This window comes from Euphorbia lathyris, chromosome 6 (genome assembly GCF_963576675.1).
Source record: "Euphorbia lathyris chromosome 6, ddEupLath1.1, whole genome shotgun sequence".
Taxonomy (NCBI): Eukaryota; Viridiplantae; Streptophyta; class Magnoliopsida; order Malpighiales; family Euphorbiaceae; genus Euphorbia; species Euphorbia lathyris.
The window spans coordinates 3,770,478-3,794,546 of record NC_088915.1 but is presented as its reverse complement, the minus strand read 5'-3'; the positions used below and the strand labels follow the sequence as shown (position 1 = coordinate 3,794,546).

Below are 24,069 nucleotides of genomic sequence, written 5' to 3'. Positions count from 1 at the left end.
TGAACAGATCTAGAAGGGATGCCCGATGTTTAAGCCGAAGTTGAGAAACGAGAGCTAGGTTTATGTCTCGGTTTTCTCTCCCGTCAATGTTATGTTCTGAAGAGCAGTAGAGAGATAAAAGAGGAATAATAGAAATAATTATATATATTAATACTTTTATATTAATATTTTTGAGGACCCAAAAAGATAATGACCAGCATTTGGTCTTTATTTGTGCAGCGAATTCACTATCTATTAATTTCCAACCAACAATAATGTTAGTGACTAACGTTAGTAGTAAATTAATGACTAAAATTGATTTAGTCATTAATTTCAGTCCTTAACTAGTGATTTTCTTGTAGTGCAATTTATTAATTATAAGATTAAGTAGATTGATTTGTCTGAAACTAAATCTAAAAATAAGATTTGTTTGGTGCTGTGAGTATCCCATCATTTCTAGAAGAACAGTTTGATTGAGTCCCACCGGTTGAGCTGCTAGAGTTAAGAAAGCGTGGACTACTTGGCAGGGAAAAAAACTTATCTTATCCCTAATTTTCTTCAATCTTACCACGAAGTTACAGGGAAGCTTAAACTACTCTTAGTTGGTTAAGAATGGAATTTGGGGGTAAACTCCAAATATGAGAAAATATGTAATAAAATACCATTTTACTTAAATTCAACCATTTGGTGTGAAGCTGTTGTCTACCATATAATAAAATATTGTTAACCTTCTGTGATACATAAAAGAGGAGCACCAAAGAAAAGAAAACATAAGATAAGAGATATAGCAGCCACTCAAGAGATATGTTTAGTTACTTTTACAGTTTCAGTCATTTTTTCTACACCTTTAAACCATAAGACAAAATTTTACCAGAGGAGGAGACGTGAATAAGTTCGATAAAATAAAATTTCTATATAAATATGTTTGGTCTGTCCAAATCTGATATTCACGTATATCAATAATCATGACAATATTTATTTGTTCTACTCTAATTTAGAGCGGATTGCTGATTTTGTGGTGTGGAATGATTGTGAAAGGCGAGTCAGAAGCTGCTTACGAAATTCAGGTAGCCTGAAAATGCAAATCTTGGTTGTAACATTCTGAAATATTTTTGTAACATCCTCAACAAAAAAAAAATAATAATTTGGAATTGGAAATTGAACGTCATTGGGTGCACATGACTAGAACAACATATTCATTTACTAATTTAGAATAACATTAGTTTCATTGTAATCAAACTCTAACTTTAAAAGACAAAAACCATTCTACCTATTAAACTAGAGCATTGAGCAATGCTTACATAATCTCGTCTCTAACTGGTAGAATTTGATAAATTTCCGACGAAGAAAATGATCTATGAAGGAAAAAACCAAGCTTAACTCGGTAGGAACACTTCCTCAAAAATTTGAGGAAAGACATTGTTTTGGCCTCATTGGAGCATAAAAGAAAATGCATAACCCTTCATATGTTGGGAGCCGCAATCGCAAATAAAGATGGATAGATGAGTAGGGGCCAAACCATCCCTATAAATGATGGTTCTCCGTTGTAAAAAAAAATATGTCGGTACCGTTATGCAAACAGACCGTGTTCCCTTCGGTGAATCTTCATATATGCCCTTAAAAGAATGCAATTTCTTTAATCAAACATCTATCCTTAAAAAGAGCATTATTAAAGAGAGGAATGGACTATGAAGGAAGAAACAATGCTTAACTCGGTAGAAACACTTCCTCAAGAAAGTAGGGAACACCATCAAGTGATAGTTATGAACCCATAACCCGATCTGCAAAAATTTCATTAGCAGAAAAGTATGCTTGCTGCAGCAACTTGTCAAAACTTATCAAGCCACATACTAAATCCTCATCAAAGCTGAATAACCATCTACTCCATTTGAACCTTATGATGATGGAGTATCTGAATCTCCTTTATAGTGAATAAAAGAAAGATGTCAATTATTTGCATCACATTTATTAACGTGGTGGGTTTAATTTTGAAAATATGGAGCAAGTCTTACATTTATATGACCACAACTGAAATAACAGTCAAAGATGAACATAACATTTCTTTTTCGTTTATATTTACGTTTCTTTTTAGAAATAACATTTCTGATATCTATTTGTGTGAAACTTAGCACATATATAATCCTTCTAATTCAGAAATGCGCATATAGAAATTTTCACTCTATTTACTTGGAAACAATGGAAATACATATTAAGATGTCAAATGGAATTAAATTGGATCAAATAATTTCAATTAAAAACATCTCATAAAGATACAGAGGATCATAGGCTGATGTAGATAACATTCAAATCAAGTTACCTTCCAAGCATAGCTGGCATAGTTTTATCATAGACAAACTAATTATGATAGAAACGTCTAATAACAAAAATTAGCATACCAACAATGTTTAAAACAAAGTTAAAAAGTTTCAATCAAATTTCACTTAAAACATAAAGTTGGATCAGTTAAATAGATTGTTGAGTAACTTGTTTTTCGGATGGAGCACATTCTGTCATATCTTATTCTTCAGCTGGAGCATATTGTGTCATCTCTTCTTTAAAAGGCAACTTCTCCTGTTCACCCGTGCTCAAAATAGGACCACCAGACCCTGTATCCATGTAAATTGGTTCTTAAGGACCACCATACTCGGTGAATTCTTTAGTTGTCTCCTTCAAAGCTTTTTTCATAGCCATCTAAGAGATTTCTCGTCATGTATAGTTCGTGTTTGAGCCTAGAAGTCTCCATATGTCTTCTGATGATCGAACTCGCTAAGCAACATTTGATGTTGCATACTCAAGTTTTGATAAGCATGCTCTTTCTCATGGTAGGACATCCAAGCTTTTTCCAAGACTTGTTGCATTTGCTCCATATACATATTGAATTGGGATGCTGACTTCAAATTATTATCCCAATTTCCACGAAAAACAATAATATAAAGAAGTGATTATAGTTCATGTTCGGATGTGAAAACCACTGGTACCAAAGAAAATGACACTTTCTTATATGCATATTTATAAATAGGAAACATCTAGCAGATAAATACCTATAACATGAACAAGCATGTGAGAGTTTTTCTCGAGGTTGTCATAAGGGTCAGAATTGACTCTTACAATACTTCGTACTATCTTTTCTTTAAATGTTTCTGAATCCTGGAGAAGCTCCTGAACTAAACTCTTTTTCAGGTAGATAAGTTTAATATTATCAGGAATAATGAAATGGTGATTGCTGATAATATTAAACTTATCTCCGGATAAGTTTAGTTCAGGAGCTTCTCCAGGATTCAGAAACATTTGAAGAAAAGATAGTAGGAAGTATTGTAAGAGTCAAATCTGAGCATTATGACTACCTCCAGAAAAACTCTCACATGCTTGTGCAAGTTATAGGTATTTATCTGCTAGCTGTTTCCTATTTATACATATGCATTAAGAAAGTGTCATTTTCTTTGCTACCAGTGGTTTTCACATCCCAACATGAAATATAATCACTTCTTTATATTATTGTTTTTCGTGGATTGATACTTCCGATGTACCTATTTCCAAGACTTGTTACTATTTGGAGATTCTGCCTCCTTAAACTAATAAAAGGAGTTCCTGAAGCTTCTATGACAACTATGAGACTCTCAGAACTACCCCTGGAAATTCAATAGATACGCATATTTCCCAATAGCGTAGATTAGGAGTAATATAGATCGCTTCGCAATTCTCATTAAAACCTAAAATTCAAGAGATGAAAAGTCCAAAGTTTTACCAGAAAGAATTATGCTTCTAAAATTCAATAGCTTTCAAGTAGTTGCTCGGAAAGAAAATATTTCCTGCAAAAAAAAAACATTATAGAATCAAAATCCAATGAGCAACAAATAGTAAATGCCAACAAAAACTCAGAAATAACTTGGAATTGGGCAATTCAAATATAGAGCTTTGTGCTATTAATATTTTAGCAGATAACGTCATGGAGGTTCATGACTATCACTTGATGAGATTCTAAAAGCATTGGTTTTCATAGATTTGTTACCTAGAAGATCTGTTGAGCCACTTTCTGCAGAAGGTAAACCCTAATCGCACACCATCAACATCACAACAACTTTCCAGATTTGAGATCTCTTGGGGGAGGTATTAATATGGAATGCACAAACACATTTACAGAGAAGAGAAGAGAGGGGCGGAGAAAACAAGAGTCATGAAAACAGTACCTACAGTTATATAGGCGAGGTCATTTGTGTGAGATATTTAATTAGTATAAAATATTAAGCTTCATATATTAAGCTTCTTATGGGATAAGTACTAAAATAGACCTAACATTTTTGGAAAAGTATCAATTTAGGTTCAACGTTCAAAATAGCACCAATATAGGCTTAGCGTTTACAACATAATATCAATTTAGGCTTAACGTTTACAATATAGCATCAATTTAAGCCTCACGTACAAAATAGCACCAATATAGGCTTAACGTTTACAAAATATATCCAATTTAAGCTAACCGTCATAATTAAATTAACCATATTATATTCTTTTCCTATTAACTTTACATGTTATCTTTTTATTTAGTTCTATTTTCTTATTTATTATAATATAATTAATTAGTATTATTGTCCATTAAAACCTTATATTTGTTTGATCCTAAATTTCATGGCTCATGTAATAATATATGCAAACTAAAAGTAATTGAATATTTCGAACGCTTGTGAAAATAATATTGATATATGTCATTGACTATCTACAATATTTCGAACAATATTGTAGATATTCAATTACTTTTAGTTTGCTCATATTACATGAGATCTTAGTGGACAAGAATATAATATGATTAATTTAATTGTGCCGTGTAGCTTAATTTGGATATATTTTGTAAACGTTAAGCTTAAATTTGTATTATTTTGTAAACTTTAAGCCTATATTGGTGCTATTTTGTATATGAGGCCTAAATTAATGCTATATTGTAAACTTTAAGCGTAAATTGATATTATGTTGTAGACGTTAAGCCTATATTGGTGCTATTTTGAACGTTGAGCCTAAATTGATACTTCCTCAAAAACCTTAGCCCTATTTTGATACCTTATCCCTATTCTTATCTAATTACATTAAAAAACCTTATATTCTTATCCAATTGCATTTAATAACCTCTATACTTGTCCAGTTGTATTCAATAATCTCAAAACATCAACTATCTCGTTGAAGTTCCAAGAGTTCATAATTATTTATATATTTGGCATTCCTTTTTGACATGTGGCGGAACATGTCTCTCACTTTCTACATCCAAAAGATTCTATTCAGAAATATGAGGTTATCGAATGTAATTACAAAGGAATAACTGACCATTTAGAACTTTTGAAAGTTCGGGGGAAGTTAAACTTTGGGTAATTAATTTATTAGTCCCTATATTTTGATAAAACACACTGTTTAGTCCCTGTATTTTCAAAAACACAGGGTAAGGTCCCTAACATTTTTCTCGATGAACTGTTTAGTCCCTAACGTTTTTCTTCGTGAACTGTTTAGTCCCTACCGTTAGACTCCAATGAAGATTCTGTTAATCAATTCGGATTTAAGTCAAAATCTATTTAAAAAACTAACTACATTTACCACAAAATTAAATATATAAGACCATTATCTTCATTGTTTCTCATTTCTGTGTTCTTCTGGTTGATTTGAGTCGATTATGGGTTAGAGAATCAATCATTTCTCCATTTTTTCCAGCGCGGTTTGTTAGAGAAAGACATAGAGATGTGAATTACTTTTGACTGATAAATAGTAAAGGGTAATTTAGTCATTTCCGAATTCATAAACGGTAAAAAATCTAACAAACAAACGGAAGGACTAAACAGTTTATTAAGCAAAAGGTTAGGGACCTTACTGTATGTTTTTGAAAATACAGGGACTAAACAGTGTATTTTGTCAAAATATAGGGACTAATAAATTAATTACCCTTAAACTTTTGGGCCAAGTAGATGGAACAAGAGAAAATAAGAGAGTAAAATCGTATCAGAATTTTATGGGTAGATAATTTATTAGACCTCTCTTTTATCCCCAACACATTGTTTAGTACTTCTATTTTGAAAACACATCATAGAATCTCTAAAATCTGTTACTCTTAATGTTTTGGTCTGTGGTTGTATTTTAAAAAAAGTAACCGTTATATTTTGGCGTAAATAGATAGACAAAAAATAACAGAGTAATAGGATCGTTTTGTATCCCAATATGACTGTCGTGAAAGATACCATATGTTTGCTTAAAAAATAGACAAAAGGACTAAAGGACTAAGCGTGACAAATGATAGGGACCTCATAATGTGTTTTTCAAAATAGGAAGACTAAATAATATGGTGCGCAAAAATATGAAGACTAATAAATTATTTATACTAATTTATTAACCGAATTGAATTCATGTCTTGCAAATATTGTTTTGGCGTGACATATGATTTTACTTTTTATTTTTTGTTAATATAAACATGGAAAAATACAGGAGGAATATAGTATTCATACTAATTTAGGGATAAGACTAGATAGATTTTAGGGATAAAACCAAGTTTAACCCTAACGTCTTAAGGATGTGTCGATTTAACGTTAATATATGAAACAATACAAATTTAAACGTTTCCAAGTAAGATCAATTTTAGTCCTACGTTATAGAAAATTAGAAAAAAAAAACATGTTTTATTAGTATACATTTTACAATCACTTTAGACCATCCAAATATCAATTATGTCTAAGATATTTAGTTTAACAAAATTACAAAAATTTTGCTAAAATGCTACTAAAAACTAAATCTGCTACATATAAATAATCATAATTTTTATGTCAAACTGTCTAAAATATTTAGAGTGTTATTAATATAGGAATAAAAAGTATATGAATCTGCTTCAATTGATCGACAAACTTATTTGAAAGATTCGACGTGATAATTAAATAACAGTAAATCAGTCTTTTTAAATTTTCGATAGCGCGGGGCTAAAATTGATATTGCTTGAAAAAAATTAGGGTTTAACTCGCATCATTTCATACGTTAGGGGCAAAATCTGCACTTTGACTAAAACATTAGGGTTAAATTTGACCTTTATCCAAATAAAAAATAGTGTATAAACTAACAACATAAATATTAGAGGTTGCAATTATTGTGTTTGTGTCGTGATAATGTCGTGTCAATTTCGAATTAGTGTATTATATTAAACCCTAACCAACCCAAAAAAAAATTCATTTCAATCTCGTATTAACCTAATCGGATAGTACCGATTTCTTGTTGTGTTGTCGAGTCATATATAATTTTACTATGGATCAAATTTATTTTTAGGAAAAACTAAACTTTAATGTTGAGGTTATTGGAAATTTTACTTAGTTTATAAAATGGCTTAATTTTTATCTGTGCCGTAAAATATTGATTCAATTTTATCATTTTCTTTTTTTTTTGGTAGAAATTTAGGAACTTTTTATTCAAAATTATTTTGAAAATGATAAAATTAAATTTTTTATTTTCAAAACAAAATTCATAAAACATTTTATGAATTGACAAAATCAAGCTATTTTATAAGATAAGAACCAAATTATTATTTTTTTCAATAACTTTAGAATGAATTAGGTCCTGTTCTTTTTTACTGAAATCAAATTAACTGAACTGAACTGAATGCAACTGAACTGAACTAAACTGGACTTAACTTAACTTAATTGATTGCATAAAATAATTATAATTATAATAATTTTATACATAATGATATATTTTATATATAAAAATTATAATTACAATAAATAATGATAAATTATATATATAAAACGATAAATGATATCTTATATATAAAAAATTATAATTATAATAAACTTTATATATTATATATATAATAAATTACATATAAGTAATTATAATTATAATAAATAATGATGAATTTATATATTTTTTATAGAAATTGGGACGAGATAGAACTTGGGCCGGGTGAGCACCCGTGGTCCAAGAACTGACATACCCACAATATATTAATAAACGAAAAATGAGTGTTTGAACAAGAGAATAGGAAGGAGAACAAACAAAAAGAAGGGGGGGAGGAGAAAAGTTTAGGAAAGTCAAGAAGAACGCAAGTGAGAAATACTACAAATGTCATCATTGATAAACCTATGACAAAAAGCAGGAGCTGAAGGCCACCAATTGATCACCGAGGAAGAGACTCCAAACTTTTCCGGTGGATCAGCAACTCTATTTCCTTCCCTAAATATGTGTGAAAAAAGAATGTTCATCCTAAAACAAATACTGAGACAATGCAACCATTCTTGACGAATACTCCAAGGAACATCCATAGAACGTGACTAAGCAGATTAACAACGTACATTGAGTCTGACTCAACCCAAAGCCGATGCCAATTTTTTCCCAAGCAAGTTCAATTGCAAAAATAGTGGCTCTCAATTCAGCCATATAAGCAAAAGAAGGAGGGGTAGAAAAATCAAAACAGCCTTTGGAAAATCCACGATAGTTGCGAAAAATACCTCCCGCTCCTGCCTCACCTGGAGTGCCAAAAGCAGAGCCGTCCACATTGACTTTAACCCAACCCGGAGGAGGTTTAAGCCAATGGACCAGAATAATGTTGGGAACTGGAGGCGGCCTAGGAGAAGCCAGAAGACGGGATACGATAACATCATCTCTTCGTAAAGAGCAAAAACCTTTAGAAATGGCAAAGGACTCTCGAATCATTCGAAAAAGGGTGATCTTCGAGTGCTGAATAGAAGGAGAAACTTCTTTAAAGATTGCTTCATTCCTGCAATGCCAAATTAACTAGATGCAAGTGACAGCGGCAACACGCCAGATCATCGACACCTCTGAGCCAAAATGAATGCTAGGAAGAGAGCTGAAGAAGTGGATGAATTGTGAATAACGAGGCAAAGAGCAGTCAAAGTGAAATTCAAGGGCCCTCCAAAGAGAATCTGCAAAAGAACAGCTAATGAATAGGTGGCTAATGACTCAGCATCCCTACCACATAGAACACAACGAGAGGCAAAGGAGAATCCAAGATGCTGTAAGAGGTCGTGATCGGAACCCGACCATGCAAAACTCTCCAGAAAGTGAAGGAACGAAAAGGGGGAGTGTGAGCATTCCAAACAAATTTATACCAGTCCATCGAAGAGGAACTAGGACTCATAATTAAATAGTACTCTTTGGCAGAGAAAATACCCTTCGTAGAGGGCTGCCAAGCGCAGAAATCAAGATCATCTCTACCCCTATGAATAGATCGAATACTGTCTTGAACAACCAAAGGAAGAGTGCCTAAGTCAATCCACTCCGAATTAAGAAAAAAAATCATCAACAGAATTAAAGCGTCAACGCTTATCCCGATGATCAAGATCCAATCTGTCCGCCACCGATGGAATAATCCACCTATCAGTCTAGAAATTGAGCTTTGAAGACAAGCCAATCCACCAAAAGGTCTGGTCCCAAATGGATGAATAAACAAACTTACAAGAAGACCAAATCGAGGACGGAGCAATTGAAGCTTTAGGCAAACCAGAGACAGCCATAAATCCAGACTTCATCAGAGAAATAGCAAGACTGGTGCCTTGAATTAATTTCCAACATATCTTAACCAAGAGAGCATGGTTAAAGATCCTAAAGTCCTTAATGCCCAAGCCTCCATCCTCCAAACTTTTGCAACAAGTTTTCCAGGGAACCGTGATTGACTTCCTCTGGTCAACACAACCCGTCCAAAGCCAACTTGGAGCCAAAGGTAAGCTAGATGGATTTATTGTTATGATTATTATTATTATCATTATCATTATTATTTGTTATTTCATTTTTTATTTATTTATTTTTTTTTTTAAATAAAAGCTAACAAATGCACTTGGCATTCGGCCAAGTGCATTTGCTGCACTTGGCCGAATGCCAAGTGCAGGGAGGGCTGGGCCTGGGCGGCCCAGCCCTCATCACGGGCCGTCCAACGGCCCGTGACGTAAATACCGGCCCCGACGGGGCCGCGTTTATATATACTAAAAAAAATAAATAAGTTTAACTAAATAAAATACATCTAAAAACAACCAAAATCAATAACGATTGATTTTCGTCAAAACCGATTTTATTAGCTTTTATAAAATTGATCCTTTTACAAAACCATATATATATATATATATATTCTTTGGATTGCTCGAATACCAAAATAAAACCCTCTATCATCCCGAGATTTTATTAATAATAAAATTAGTAAGAAAAGGGTGTGAAATACCCCGAACTCGGCTAAATTCCTCACCAGAGACAGCCATAAATCCAGACTTCATCAGAGAAATAGCAAGACTGGTGCCTTGAATTAATTTCCAACATATCTTAACCAAGAGAGCATGGTTAAAGATCCTAAAGTCCTTAATGCCCAAGCCTCCATCCTCCAAACTTTTGCAACAAGTTTTCCAGGGAACCGTGATTGACTTCCTCTGGTCAACACAACCCGTCCAAAGGAAATTCCTAACACTTATATTGAGCTTATTCAACAAACCCACTGACCACTTATAGATCAAGAATAAGTGAACTAGAGAACCAATAATAGCAGATTTAATTAGAGTTAAATGCCCTGCAAATGAGAGAGAGCTACCTTTCCACTTACTAAATTGAGAGAGAAATTTGTCTGCAAGACTGCTGAGTAACAAGCTCTTGGAGCTCCTTTAAATAGAGGGAATCCTAAGTAACCGAAGGGGAGAGACTCCAAACGGATGCCAAGATAGTGAGCAAGATGAACCCTCCTCAGAGGACTCACTTGAGAACCAAAAAAGACAGCAGATTTGTCCCAACTAACCTGCTGACCGGAGATCTGTCCATATAGCATGAAGAAATTCTTGAGAGCATGCAAATTGCTCAAGGATGCCACTCCAAAAATGAGCATGTCATTAGCAAAAAGAAGGTGAGAGGGAAAAGAATTTCCACCAGAATAATACGTAGAAGAATAAATACCATTCCTCACCATCTTGGCAAGCCAACGAGAGAAAAAGTCCTCACCAATGTCAAACAGAAGAGGAGAGAGGGGGTCCCCTTGTCTAACCCCTATGGAACAAGAAACGTAACCCTTTGGAGAACCGTTAATCATCACAGAAATACGAGCAGAAGCCAGAATGTTTAGGATTCAATCTCTGAAAGTGAGAGAAAAACCAAAAGAGTCCAATACAGCCAAGAGAAAGTTCCAATCTAAAGTATCAAAAGCCTTACGAATATCAACTTTTAAGGCCATGTGACCACCAAAATGTTTTCTGTCAAGCATATTAATTCCCTCAGAAGCTAAGGCAATCCACTAGTGAATGCTTCTACCTTTAAGGAAACCATACTGGTTGGAAGAGACAATCCTTGCTGCAATAACTGCAAGGCGATCTGCAAGAATTTTTTAGATGATTTTGAAACTAAAGTTACTCATTACAATTGGACGAAAATTCTCTATTCTGTCAGCTTCAGCAACTTTAGGAATTAGAGCCATAATACTAGAGTTTAAGCCAGACAGGATGCAACCATGATCAAAGAAAGCCTGAACCATGTTGCAAACATCCTCCCTTATAATATCCCAAAAGAAATGATAAAAAGTTCCCCCAAAACCATCAGGACCAGGTGCACTGTCAGGATCCATGGAAATGACCGTATCTTTAATAACTTCAATGGAAGGATTAGAAATTAATTCTTCATTCTCTAAGGAAGTTACTAAGTTGGGAATTACCTCATTAATTGAAGAAAGGTCAATATGCTCCCTAGAACTACGAAAAATATTAGAGAAATACTCAATAACATGATCAGCTAATCTTACAGTGTCAGAAGTGGGACCCCATCGCCGATTCTTAAATGATGAACGCCAGCCCAAATCTTTCTAACTTTAACAGACCTTTGGAAAAAATTAGCGTTCATATCCCCCTCTTTAAGCCACTTAACACGACTTTGCTCTCTGTACATCATCTCCTACCGAAGAAGTTGTAAATCCAGGTTGGAGCAGGCGACAGAAGTAGCACTACTCAGCTCCGGAGAATCTCATTGCTCTAAAATTTGCTTTTGAATATCGGCAAGATGAACTTCTGCCAGAGGGATATTAGAATCAATTCTACAAAACACATGAAGCCCTTGATAGGTCAACTTCAAAGATAAATTCACATGAAGCCCTTGATAGGTCAACTTCAAATATAAATCTGGTTGACATAAATTATAGAGAAACTTTTTTTCAAACCGTAAAAAATGCAATTTGAGACATTGATGGAATGAGTAACTCTTTTTGCTCTCAATTTTTTGGTTTTTTGGTGCTTAGTTCTAGTATCATATTTGACACTTAATCCTCATTATTGTATGTTAAATCAATTATACATAATGTTAATATGTGATTTAATTTCAGATTGGTTCATAAACGATATGGATATTGATAAGAGTTGGATGGCTCTTGCCAATAGAAAATATCGTAGTTACATTGAAGGAGTTGAAACTTTTTTGAAGTATGCGTACAGATTTAAATTGTTGACCGACGTGATTCAATGTCCTTGCAAAAAATGTAGAAATGTTGTTTATAATGATGAATCTACGATTAGATTTCACTTGTTGAAATTTGGAATTATAACCACATATACAGTTTGGTATTTTCATGGGGAGTCTCCAAATGAAGAACGTGGTATCAATGAATATCCGAATGATAATGATAATGATAATGATAATGAGTCGGATGATGATATGGTTGGATTGGTCAATGATATATATAGTGTTGATCATGATAGTTCAGTTGGTAATGATTGTGACAGTAATAGTATGCTATGGGAACCTAAAGGGGATGCTGGTGAGTTTTATCGATTACTAAATGAAGCTAAGGAGAAATTGCATTCAGGATGTGAACTCTCGAAATTGGCTACTATTGTCAAGTTACTTCACATGAAGAGTTTTCACAGATGGACAAATAAATCTTTTGATGATTTACTTAGTTATAATATTGAATGGGAAACATACAGTAGTGCAAAGAAATATATCCGTCGTTTGGGTCTTCATTATGAAAAATATGATGTCTGTTAAAATATGTGCACTTTATATTGGGGTCCACTTGCAAATGCAACATCTTGTGAAATATGTGGATTGTCTAGGTGGAAGTTGATGACAATTCAAACGATAATAAGAAAATTCCACACAAGGTCTTACGCTATTTCCCATTAAAAGAGGTTGTTTATGTGTACAGAGATATAATGCAGAATTTCCAAAATGGTTCGAGGATCATGTATGTGAATATATCTATGGATTATTATAATTTGTTTGAGGTTATATCTTATTATTAGTCCATGTTTTCAATAAATTACATTTATATTATTGATGAACTTGCAGGTTTATGAATTAAATGAACATGATGTTGTTTCTAAGGATCTTATGAATCTTGCTTTTGGTTCATACCCACGCTACAAGAGTTACTCGGGTCATATTGTGAATGGCTATCGGTTTCATACTGTAAATCGTCAAATGAATCGCAAGAGTCAAAATTCAGGAGTCTTGTCTAGGGGTGATGATAGTTCTTGTGATAAAGAGTATTATGGGAATTTGACAGATGTTTGGGAGATCCAGTACTCAGGAATGAATTGTGTTTACTTATTCAAATGTGAATGGTTTGATGTGAGCCATAAAGGAAGTGGATATACAGTAGATGATTTCTCAATCACAAGTGTCAAGGCCATAGTCGATTAAAAACAGATGAGCCATTTATTTTAGCTTCTCAAGCTGAACAAGTCTTTTATGTTCAAGATCCCAAAAAAAAAAAATTGGCTTATTATGGTGAAAAATCATCCTAGGGACATATATAAATTGCCTTTTCAATCACTAGAGGATATTTCTGAGAAAAATGAAGATGGTGATGTTTTTCAAGAAGAGAAGATCACCGCTGATTTTCATGCAACAAGACCTATAGATGATGATGATGAAGCCATGGAGAATGAGGTTGTTTTTGGTTTTGAAGAAATACCTCTTCCAATTGCTAATCAAGCAGAAGAAATAATTCCAATTAATATTGATGATTGTGATGATGATGATGATTACAATCAACTTGAAACCGACGAAGAAGTTAGTGGTGATGAAGATGTTAACGTGATCAATGATGATGATGATGATTGAAGGGGACAAAACATGACACTAATTTAAAGGGGAATAGAACATGATTGGTTGGTCCGAAGGTACTAATTTTGATTCTTATTTGCTGCACAATCTTGATATTTCTATAATTACTGATGAAGTTCAATTATCATTTTCTATTTTAGAACACAGTGTTGCATATATTTGTAAACTAAATTAAAAGAAAAGAATGTTTAGAATATGTTACTTCTGTTAAAAAAAATAGTAGGTTACCTCTTTTAGTCCTCAATTAGATGTTGCATAAATAGTGAATTTGAATTTTAAACAATTGTTTTGAGTATTAGAAATTGGATTCAAATTCTTGTTGTAGAATAGTCTTTTGGGTTTAGATTTCATATGCATGGGATTAGAATTTGTACGCCTAAACCTTTTTTACTATAATTTGAATGGAAGAATATTTTAAATTTACCTTGAAATTAGAATTTCATATGCATAATTTAGTGGACTAGCTAACTTGCATGAAATTATTTTGAGCAGGAAAAGATTAACGGTCCAAGAAGAAAGCAAGGAACTACTACTGAGAGGATTTATCTACGATGAGCTAGTGTTGTAGGTTAGTTTCTGTGTATATAAATTGATGTCATTGTCTAACCATAGAACGTATCATGGGATATTAAACTAGAGCTGTAAATGCAATTTTATGCTTTTAACCTTTTGATGCTGAAGGGTTTTTACATGGTTAATTTATGTGTTATCTGATGCTTGAATTAGAATATAGCTGTAATATTCATGTTATAGTTCAGGGATAAGGTATCAAAATAGGCTTATGGTTTTTAGGGAAGTATGAATTTAGGCTCCACGTACAAAATAACACCAATATATGTTTAACGTTTAAAAAATGGTACCAATTTAGGTCTCTATAACGGAACGAGACACCTCAATTAGAACTTAACGGAGTAATAGGAATGATGTGTCCAATCCGTTCTCGATGTCTAAGTTGATACATTTTTTAAACGTTAAGTCTATATTAATACTAATTTATGTGGAGTCCAAATTGATACTTTCCCAAAAATCTATTTTGTGACTCCGAAGATGTAACTAAACCTATGCTGCTATGTCTATATGAGTCCCCTGAAATTTGAAAATACTGAATCATTTAGGCATTAATTATGCCTCTCTTCGAGCTCTGCGTAGTTCCTAATAATTATGCATTAGGTATTAATTGTATTATTATTTCTATGTTGTTTTATTTATGGCAGCATCCTATGTTTCTTTCATTCAAAAGGCTAAAGTTTCAATTAAATTGGAATCATTAACTCAACTGTATTCATTCTTTTTTTTCAAGGTCAAGTTGACCTTTTATTAATCAATCAGAGGACAAATCCTTGCTGATTACATCAGCAAGTTAAAACGGTAAAACATTTGTAATTAGACATTTGTCATACTTTTTTAGTTAATAGGAATTTTATGGAGGTTGTACTGTTTTAGATTAGAACTTTGCACTTCACAGCTTACTTGTTTAAGCTCAAGTAGCATCCTAAGCTCTGCACTTTGAATTTCATATTTTTCTCTCATAATGATATATAGCATTCTTAAGGGACATTTGTCATTCTAAACAAGGACGATAGTCATCCTAAAAAAATGGGGTCAAAACGATGTCCCTAGTAACAGCAATGACAATCGTTCTTATGAACAGAGACGAAAATTTGTCCCTAAGAACGGGGGCGACAGTTGTCCCTATGACCGGAGACGACAGTGGTCCCAACGAACGGGGACGACAATCGTCCTTATCAACAGAGATGAAATGTTGTCCCTAGGAATAGGGACGACATTTGTCCCTATCAACGGGGAGGACATGTCGTCCCTAGGAACAGGGACAAAATGTCGTCCCTATCAATGGGGACGACATGTCGTCCCTAGGAACAGGGACAAAATGTCGTCCCTATCAATGGGGACGACATGTCATCCCTAGCAATAGTGAAAAATTGACGGGGATGACATGTCGTCCCTAGGAACAGGGATAAAATGTCATCCCTAGGATCAGGGATGACTATCGTCCCTCTCAACGGGGACGATAGTCGTCCTTAAGAGCGGGGACGATAGTAGTCTCTCTAAATTGGGACGACATCATTTATTTCATCCCCAATAGAATCAAGGATGGAGGAAACAAGGACAAAAATTGAGGATGAAAAAATCGTCCCCAAAACTATAGGGTACAAATTTTTATGTTTTTTGGGGACGATTTTTTTCGTCCCTGAAACTCCTTTTTTTTGTAGTGCAATGTGCTCCAGCTGAAGAACAAGATATGACAGAATGTACTCCATCCGAAAAACAAGTTACTGAACAATCTATTTAACTGATACAACTTTATGTTTTAAGTGAAATTTGCTGGAAATTTCTTAACTTTGTTTTAAACATTGTTGCTATGCTAATTTTTGTTATTAGACGTTTCTATCATAATTAGTTTGTCTATGATAAAACTATGCATGCGATGCTTGAAAGGTAACTTGATTTGTAACTATATGAGATGTTTTTAATTTAAATTCTTTGACCCATCACTGATAAAGAGAGTCAATTTAATTCCATTTGACATCTTAATGTATTTCCAACGTTTCCAAGTAAAGAGAGTGAATTTATAGATGAGCATTTCTGAAATTGCATTCTTTTGAGGGCATATATAAAGATTCACTGAAGGGAACACTGAATTTATAGATGTTTGATTTTAGAAATTGCATTCTTTTAAGGGCATATATGAAGATTCACTGAAGGGAACACTATCTGTTTGCATAACGGTACCAATATATTTTTTACTAGGAAGAACCATCATATCTTTAACTGTACATGGAGCACTGTTTGTATATGTGTGTTTGTATAACTGTATACTTATTTACCCTATTAGTACAAAAGCAATCCAATATATTAGCTAATATCTATTAGCTACCCGCAACATTGTAAAAATAACTGAACCAAACTTACCAAGAGTTTAATCAGCTTAGTACTGTTCTCATTCAAGTATAGTATTCTAATGGAATCTAATGTATTATTCCTATGGTCGCATGGCATTTGATAATATGAACATAAAAAAAGTGACTTTACGTTTGTGCATACACATTGTTTCAGCTTAATACATTTGTTGCCTCTTTATTTGGCTCAAAACCTTAACTGCTCCCACATTTGTTGCCTCTTTATTTGTTGCCCTTTGCCTCAATTTTTAAAAGTTCATAATGACCCACATTCATATCTAATTTCATCCAATACCCTCTATTATTGTTAGAGAAGTAACTAAAAACATTAGTATAATTTTTTGTTGTATAAATGAGAAAGTTGAGTTACAAGATTATATGTTTATATTATTATAACTTTAACCCAAACATTTTAAGAAAAATGCACATATAGCCTTTCCAAGTAAGATCAATTTTAGCTCTACCTTACTGAAAATTAGAAAAAAACTGAATTAACTAGTATTTGTCAATCACTTAAAATCTTCCCAAATATCATCTAATGCAATGATATAAACCTTTTCCTAAAAAAATGAAAAATACCGTGTAACTTAAAAATTGGGAAAAAAGAAAAAAATAATCGTAAAACATAACTGAATATGGTTTCATGCAGAATCCTGATGAACCCTGTGTGTATATGAAATTCAGTGGGAGCATATCCACTTTCCTGATATTGTATGTTGATGACATACTGCTCATTGGAGGCGATATACCAACACTGCAAGGCGTGAAGCAGTGGTTGAGTAAATGCTTCGCAATGAAAGACTTAGGAGAAGCCGAAACGATCTTAGGGATCAGGATCTACAGAGATAGATCCAACAGACTTCTAGGCTTGAGTCAGGCAACGTACATAGACAAAGTTCTTAGAAGATTCAGCATGGACCAGGCTAAGAAAGGATTCATGCCTATGCGCCATGGGTTGAAACTTGGTAAGAAAGATTGTCCTCAGACAAAGCAGGACACAGAGAATATGGAAAAGGTCCCATATGCGTCAGCTATAGGATCCATCATGTACTCTATGTTATATACAAGGCTAGATGTTGCGTTTGCACTTAGCATGACTAGCCGGTACCAGTCAGATCCCAGCGAGGAGCACTGGAAGGCAGTTAAGGCTATCGTAAAGTACCTTAAACGTACCAAGGATCTTTTTTTAGTTTTTGGTGGGCAAGAGGAGCTGGCAGTATCAGGTTACACTGATGCAAGTTTCGAGACTGATGAGGACCAGAAACAATCACAGTCTGGTTATGTTTTTCTCCTGAATGGCGGTGCCATTAGTTGGAGATCCTCAAAGCAGCCTACCATTGCCGATTCTACAACGGAAGCTGAGTACATAGCTGCATGTGACGCTGCAAACGAAGCAGTTTGGATCAAGAAGTTCATAACTGACTTAGGTGTAGTTCCTACTATCCTAGGTGCAGTTGATGTTTTCTGTGATAACAACGGTGCCATAGCACAAGCACTCGAGCCCCGATCACACAAGAGATCCAAACATGTACTTAGAAAGTTTCACCTCATCCGGGAGATCCAGGCGAGAGGTGACATTACATTACAGAGAGTTGACACCGAGAACAATGTCGCAGATCCGTTTACCAAGGCACTTGCACAGCGCCTACATGATGGTCATACTAGATCTATAGGGATTAGGGCAATGCCTGCTTGGAACTAGTCCAAGTGGGAGACTGTTGGTGTGCCCTAGTTCTTAGGCATTGGTTCATGTATATTGTATTATGCTTTTTGATTATTCTTGCATAGATACACTATTTGTGTTACATTAATAAAGGCATTAATCTAGTTCATTTATATCTTGTGCTATAATATGAATAGAGAATCCATTGATTGATAATCGTAAAACCATATCCCAAGTCCATTCTATCATGGGAATGATTAGGACCACAGACTTGTATATTCGACGACTGTATGGTAGTAATTGATACTAGCTATAGCACTTGATAAGTCAGTTGTGAATATGGGTACATGTTGTATACATGTGACTGGATCGATCCGCCCGAGAAAACTACGTGGTGGTTGTGTCATTAGTTTTCTTAAGTAGGTCTCTAACTATCTTCAGACCATATTTCATTATAATATTAATATGGAATCCGGTTCACTTTGACATACACCTAACAGGTCTGTAACAGGATGCTAAATATGGGTATGATTGGGTGAACAGGTGAACACGTTGGTATTGATATTGAAGTGATGGAATTACCACTCATGTAATAATGAGATGATATCACAGGCCACTTGATAAGTGAGATTGATAAGTGTGTGGCCACACCCTGATAAGTAGTTTACTTATCTGTTTCATCAATCTACTTTAGATCAAGAAATATCATAAACATCAGAGAGGATGACAGCCGCCATGGCTCTAGTTTATAATATCGATATCAAATGGTAAAAGAAGTTAAGAGATAACTACAGGGTCTCTGCATCTTTAGACTGCTAAAACTCTGTCTTGGTTAGGGACAGTAATGGTTTGCTAGAACCCACTTACTGTCTGTGGGCTGTGAGCCCACTGCTAACTAAGGACAGTCCCATAGGATCGTGCACATCGAACATCTGAGTTAGAACTTATAGAACGGTACATTGGAGAGATGAAATTAATTAATTGATTGACAGTAAAATGTCAAGGTAATTAATTGGTGGTTAATTAATTGATTAATTGGTACTTTGTATCAAGGTAATTGATTAATGGTTTTAAGTGTTGGGTATTTAATTGATTAATTAGTTTACGGGATGTAATTAATTAATTTGTAAATTAATGAAATTGCATTCAGTGAATAATTAATTAGATTAATACGTTAATTTATTAATTAGTGTTATTCATTTAATTGGGGTAATTAAATTTAATCTAATCACAACTAATTGCATAGAATAAATATTATTGGTATTTATTTATGTAATTAGATTAGGATTGGATTAGTTTTGTAATTAACCAATTAACCCTAAACCAATTAGGTTTAGGAATACACTATATATATAAATTAAAACACTCTAAACCTAATCTAACCTACATATACATTCGGCCACAACAAAATTGAAAAGGAGGAGCACTGAAATTGGCGGCCCCAACTTCAATTGTGAAGATTTTCTTGGCTAATTACGAAATCTCTCCAGTTCTTCTTCGTTCTTCGGCTAGCACCGGTTCTGGCTCAATAGCTGTTCGTGCACCTGACTACGGAGATCTTATTACCTTGTGGATTCTTCAGCCGTCTCTAGAAGAGACAGTCCGGGTATGTTTATATCCTTAAACGGATCAAAAGGTTTTATTCAATCAATGGTTAACGGACAAAGATCGAACTCAAAGGGATTAGAAATAAATTTTAAACCGCAATTCCGCTGCGCTACAGTTGATTAACTGGCTATAATCCCTAACAAGTATTTCCTTAGGTTTGGCCTTTTATTCCGTCTCTGGCTCGATGGAATAATTTAGATGATATGTCCATAACGCCAATGTATGTATGTATGTGTGTCTGATGTATGCTAAAGCAAATCAAGACTAAGTTAGATTATGAGACTTAAATAAAAATCCCTCATTAAAAAGTTAAGTAAATAAGCAAGTTATTAGAATCGGTTGCCCCTCCCTAATATTATAATTCAGCCGGCAGTACTGGGGGCCTTTGGGTTGTTGGCTAAAGTCAAGCTCGGGGTCTTATGGTAACACCTGGATTATCGAAAATCGTTCTTTCATGAATATGGGGTAATACTTAAATTAGATTATGATAATAGGATGGGAAAACTCATGTTGTCATAAACTAATGGGCAAAATGGTTGGGATTAATATGAATGACATATTAGTTACTAATGTGGTTAGTAACCCAATAACCTAGGAATCACATTCGAGATGTGATTGATTGCATGAATCTACCTAACAAATGGGACTAGCTTGTTGGCCAAAGTCAAGGCGAAATTTCAGGAGTTAGGATCCTAGCTCACTAAAGGATTTGTGAAATTCTTCGAATTAATATGGAGGGTTATTAATTTGGCAAAATAGTGGGAGCAATCTGAAATAAATTAAAAGGCCTATAATTTTAGATTGTGATACTTTAAAGCAAATGAATGACATACGTCTACTCTTTCTCACTCTCAAGTTTAATTAAACACTCTTAAAATCATGACTAACACCAATCTGCAAAATATACTTACCGATAACAAGTTGAATAGTTCAAACTTCACCGACTGGTTTCGTAACCTCAAAATCGTTTTGAAGTTCGATAAAATAGGGTATGTATTTGATACATCGATACCCCCTATCCCTGAGGATGATGCTCCCAATCGATGCTTATCAGAAGCACAAGGCTGATGCCGATCATGTCGGATGCATCATACTTGCATCGATGACATCGGAATTACAAAGGCAACTATGCATGTTCCATCATCATGCACCTAAAGGAACTGTTTGGGAAACAGACCAGGTGCGAACGCTACGAGATATCCAAGTTGCTATATCGTTGCAAGATGCAAGAGGGCACATCTATAATGACACATTGTGTCAAGATGATTGGCTACATTACCAAATTTTCTAGTATTGGATTCGCGATGGATAACGAACTAAGTGTAGACTTAATTCTTCAATCCCTCCCAAAGAGTTATTCATAGTTCATCATGAACTATCAGATGAATAACTTGCAAACCTCTCTTGAAGAACTTGTAAATATGCTCAAGTCAGTTGAGCCCAATATTTAGAAAGACAAGGCTATACCGGCTCTTGTCATAGAGGGATCAAAGAAGAGGAAAGGGAATTCTCCCAATCCTAAACATCCCAAGAAAGGTAAGAAAGCCATGCCCACTAAAGTTAAGGGAAAGGAAGTGAAGAAGCCCAAAAGAAAGTGCCACTATTATGGTGACGTGGGGAATTGGAAGAGAAATTGTTCTTTGTACCGAGCTACCCTCCAGAAGGGAAAAGCCGGTACTCCAACGTCTGGTATGTTCTATAAAGAACAAACATTGCAATGTTTATAGAGATTCGATTTTCTATTTCTCAGGAATATCACAAAATGGGATTTATGTGTTGATTTCTGTTTTCGCAATTGATACCAAAAGACATAAGCTAGATAATTCAACTTACTTGTGGCATTGTCATATAAACAAGAGACGCATGCTAAAGCTACATTCAGATGGGCTTATAGATCCAATTGATCCTGAATCATTGGAAACATGCGAATCATGTTTTAAAGGTAAAATGACAAAGACACCCTTTAGCAATAAAGGTGAGCGTGTATCAGACACTCTAGGACTTATTCATTCAGATGTATGCGGTCCTATGTCAGTCCAAGAAAGAGGAGGATTCAGATTCTTCATAAGCTTCATAGATGACCATACTCGATATGGTTACATCTACTTGATGAGGCACAAATCAGAAGCTTTTGACAAGTTCAAATGCTTCAAGAATGAAGTGGAAAATCAATTAGGAAAGAAAATAAAGACGCTTCGATCCGATCGAGGTGGCGAATATCTTTCAGATGATTTTCTGAATTATCTAACTGAATGTGGGATATGCTCACAATGGACACCTCCCTATACACCACAACACATTGGTGTACCCGAGAGGAGATACCGTACCCATTTAGATATGGTACGATCCATGATGAGCATCGCCTTACTTCCAAAGACGTTCTGGGGCTATGCCTTAGAAACCGCCCTCTTCACCCTGAACCGAGTACTAACTAAATCCGCTTGTTCCACACCATATGAATTGTTCGTTGGTAGGAAACCCGTGTTCTCATTTATGAGAGTATGGGGTTGTTCAGCATATGTCAAACGCATTGCGTCCGACAAACTAGATTCTAAATCTGATAAATGTTTCTTCATTGAATACCCTAAGGAAACTATGGGATATTACTTCTATCATCCAGATGATCAGAAAGTAATTGTATCCAAGCACGCAACCTTCTTAGAGAAAGAGTTTCTCGAAGAAACACAAAAGGGAAACGTGATTGAACTCGACGAAGTTCAAAAGGAAGAAACACCGACTGAAACAACTGAAGCGGTTGAGGTACCCGAAGAAGTCCCATTAAATGAGACTCTAGTGGCACCTATTCGTAGATCACAAAGAGTTCGTGAACTCCCAGTTAGATATGGTTTTCTAGTGGGAGATGATAACGAGGTTCCCGTGTTTAACGACGAACCCGAAAACTACGAAGAGGCTCTTACTAGTCCAGATTCTAAAGCATGGCTTGAGGCCATGGATTCTGAAATGGATTCCATGTATACTAACCAAGTGTGTACTTTGGTTGATCCACCCGAAGGGATAATTCCTATTGGGTGCAGGTGGATCTTCAAAAAGAAGACTGACATGGATGGAAAGGTTAGCACCTACAAGGCTAGGCTGGTAGCGAAAGGATATCGTCAGAAACAAGGTGTTGATTATGACAAAACCTTCTCTCCTGTTGCTATGTCCAAATCAATCAGAATCATGCTTGTTATTTCCGCTCACTACGATTATGAGATTTGGCAAATGGATGTGAAAACAGCTTTCCTAAACGGAAACCTGCTTGAGGATGTATACATGATGCAGCCTGAAGGTTTCATATCAAAGGATGCAAATAAAGTTTGCAAACTTCAGAGATCCATTTATGGACTCAAGCAAGCGTCTAGAAGCTGGAATAAGCGTTTTAACGAAACCATAAAACAATTTGGTTTTGAACAAAATTGCGAAGAAGCTTGCATTTACAAGAAAGCAAGTGGGAGCTCTATAGCATTTCTCATACTATATGTGGACGATATACTGTTAATGGGAAATGACATTGCTCTATTACAGTCGGTAAAAGTATGGTTATCCGGTAACTTCTCAATGAAAGACCTTGGTGAAGCAGCTTATATACTTGGTATAAAGATCTATAGAGATAGATCGAGAAGACTGCTTGGTCTTTCACAGGCTACATACATTGAAAAGGTGCTAAATCGGTTTAGCATGCTTGAATCGAAACGAGGTAACTTACCCATGCTACATGGAATAAAGTTAAACAATCATCAATGTCCTAAAACTGATGATGACAAACGACGCATGGTTGTAGTCCCGTACGCCAGTGCGATCGGTTCGATTATGTATGCTATGCTATGCACTAGACCTGCTGTAGCGTTCGCG

At 34.8% G+C, this 24,069-nt stretch overlaps 1 long non-coding RNA gene across 1 annotated transcript; it reads left to right on the top strand.

Moving 5' to 3' along the window:
• The first annotated feature begins 13,084 nt into the window (after positions 1-13,084).
• On the top strand, positions 13,085-14,942 carry LOC136233479 (uncharacterized). The gene is made up of 3 exons (XR_010690852.1): positions 13,085-13,144; positions 13,249-14,084; positions 14,521-14,942. It is a non-coding gene; the product is annotated as an uncharacterized lncRNA (long non-coding RNA).
• The last annotated feature ends 9,127 nt before the right edge of the window (positions 14,943-24,069 follow it).